Source organism: Symphalangus syndactylus, chromosome 11, assembly GCF_028878055.3.
Source record: "Symphalangus syndactylus isolate Jambi chromosome 11, NHGRI_mSymSyn1-v2.1_pri, whole genome shotgun sequence".
NCBI lineage: Eukaryota > Metazoa > Chordata > Mammalia > Primates > Hylobatidae > Symphalangus > Symphalangus syndactylus.
In genome coordinates this window covers 13,344,926-13,347,914 of record NC_072433.2, presented here as the reverse complement: position 1 = coordinate 13,347,914, position 2,989 = coordinate 13,344,926, and the positions used below count along the sequence as shown (strand labels likewise).

At 47.2% G+C, this 2,989-nt stretch overlaps 1 pseudogene; it reads left to right on the top strand.

Moving 5' to 3' along the window:
* Positions 1 to 463: 463 nt before the first annotated feature.
* On the top strand, positions 464 to 2,370 carry LOC129457598 (syntenin-1-like; annotated as a pseudogene).
* The last annotated feature ends 619 nt before the right edge of the window (positions 2,371 to 2,989 follow it).

The window sequence follows — 2,989 nt, the reverse complement described above, 5'->3', positions numbered from 1 at the left end:
TGAAATACTTGCCTTTCTCCCACACTAGGAAAAGGGGTCACTTTCCTGGCCAATGAGGGAGAGGGCCAACTCCAAACATCGAGTGTTGAGAGTTACTTCTGGGTGTGTCCAGCAGATGGCGCTCTGGTATAGGTAGAAAGAACAGCAGCGTCAGCCACTCCTGGGGAAAATGCGGGGGCTTAGATTGGTTGACTGGCTGGCTCCAAAACTGGTGTACAGGGGCTTGGGACAAGAATGGAAGCCCGAAGGAATTCAAAGGTATGCTTACATAGGAGAAGATAGCGTGCAATTGCCCAGAGAAATCCTTGCAGCTTCAACAGCCCTTCCCAACAAGCCACCCCTTAGAACAGTCACCAAAAATACGTAAAATATTTCCAGCTATGAAGAATTCTTTTAGGCGGCGCCACGACGCGCCTCGGGAACGGTCCTCGGCGCGCGCCGCTCTCTTACCCTCGGGCCTCAGAAGTCGGTGCCAGTGACCGGAGGCGGCAGCGGCAGCGGCAGCGGCAGCGAGTGGGTCCTTGTGAGCCAGAAGAATCCTGCAAAAATGTCTCTCTATCCATCTCTTGAAGACTTGAAGGTAGACAATGTAATTCAGGCTCAAACTGCTTTTTCTGCAAACCCTGCCAACCCAGCAATTTTGTCAGAAGCTGCTGCTCCCATCTCTCAAGATGGAAATCTCTATCCCAAACTATATCCGGAGCTCTCTCAATAATACATGGGCCTGAGTTGAAATGAAGAAGAAATACGTGCGAATGTGGCCGTGGTTTCTGGTGCATCAATTCAGAGGCAGTTGGTAGCAAGACCTTCCGGTATGATCTGTATGGTGGCTCCTGTAACTGATAATGATGCTGGAATTCGTAGAGCAGAAATTAAGCAAGGGATTCGCGAAGTCATTTTGTGTAAGGATCAAGACTGAAAAATTAGACTCAGGCTTAAATCAATAGATAATGATACATTTGTTCAGCTAGTCCAGGCTAATTCTCCAGCCTCATTGGTTGGTCTGAGATTTGGGGACCAAGTACTCCAGATCAGCGGTGAAAACTGCAGGGTGGAGTTCTGATAAAGCGCACAAGGTGCTCAAACAGGCTTTTGGAGAGAAGATTACCATGACATGACAATTCGTGACAGGCCCTTTGAACGGATGATTACCATGCATAAGGATAGTACTGGACATGTTGGTTTTATCTTTAAAAATGGAAAAATAGGCCGGGCACGGTGGCTCACGCCTGTAATCCCAGCACTTTGGGAGGCCGAGGCGGGTGGATCACGAGGTCAGGAGTTCAAGACCAGCCTGACCAACATGGTGAAACCCCCGTCTCTACTAAAAATACAAAAATTAGCCGGGCATGGTGGCAGGAGCCTGTAATCTCAGCTACTCAGGAGGCTGAGGCAGGAAAATCACTTGAACCCGGAAGGCGGAGTTTGCAGTGACCCGAGATCAGGCCACTGCACTGCAGCCTGGGCAACAGAGTGAGACTGCATCTCAAAAAAAAAAAAAAAAAAAAAAATTAGCCGAGCATGGTGTCAGGCGCCTGGCTACTTGGGAGGCTGAGGCAGGAGAATCGCTCGAACCCGAGAGTTGGAGGTGGCAATGAGCTAAGATCGCACTATTGCACTCTATCTAGCCTGGGTGACAAGAGCAAGACTGTCTCAAAAAAAAAAAGAAAAAAGAAAAGAAAAAAGGAAAAATAACATCCACAGTGATCCACAGTGAAAAACAGCTCCGCAGCTAGAAATGGTCTTCTCACGGAACATAACATCTATGAAATCAACAGACAGAATGTCATTGGATTGAAGAACTCTCAAATTGCAGACATACTGTCAACATATGGGACTGTAGTTACTATTAGAATCATGCCTCCTTTTATCTTTGAACTTTATTTTTTTTTTTTTTTTAGGCAGAGTCCCACTCTGTCACCCAGGCTAGAGTGCAATGGTGCAATCTTGACTCACTGCAACCTCTGCCTCCCGGGTTCAAGCGATTCTTCTGCCTCAGCGCCCCAAGTAGCTGAGATTACAGGCGCCTGCCACCACGCCCAGCTAATTTTTGTATTTTTAGTGGAGACAGGGTTTCACCATATTGCCCAGGCTGGTCTCGAACTCCTGACCTCATGATCCGCCCACATCGGCCTCCCAAAGTGCTGGGATTACAGGCATGAGCCACCGCACCCAGCCGTGAGCATATTATTAAGCGGATGGCACCAAGCATTACGAAAAGCCTAATGGATCACACCATTCCTGAGGTTTAAAATTCACGGCACCATGGAAATGTAGCTCCAGTTTCCTTCTTTGGCAACTTCTGTATTATGCACATGAAGCTTTCCTGGAGCCAGCAAGCATATGCATGAAGACCTTTCTATCTTACATTATGGCTGGGAATCTTACTGTTTCATCTGATACCTTGTTCAGATTTCAATATAGTTGTAGCCTTGTCCTGGTTTAACAGATGTGAAATTTTCAAGAGATTACTGACATTCCTAGAATAGTTTCTCTACTGGAAAGCTGATGCTTTTATAAGCCATTGTGATTAGGATGACTGATACAGGCTTAGCTTTGCATGAGAACCAGTACCTTTCTCCTAGGTAATAAGTAGTGCTATTCATATTACTTTAGTTCTATAGCATACTTCCATTTTTAACATGCTACCATAGTACATTTAGAATGATTGCCTTTGAGGTCGGGTGTGGTGGCTCACGCCTGTAATCCCAGCATTTTGGGAGGCCGAGGTGGGGGGGTGGGGGGGTCACCTGAGGTCAGGAGTTCAAGATCAGCCTGGCCAACGTGGTATAACACTGTCTGTACTAAAAATACAAAAATTAGCCAGGCGTGGTGGTGCGTGCCTGTAATCCCAGCTACTCGGGAGGCTGAGGCAGGAGAATCACTTGAACCCAGGATGCAGAGGCTGCAGTGAGCTGAGATGGCACCACTGCACTCCAGCCTGGGCAACAGAGTGAGACTCCATCTCAAAATTTAAAAAATGTTGTCA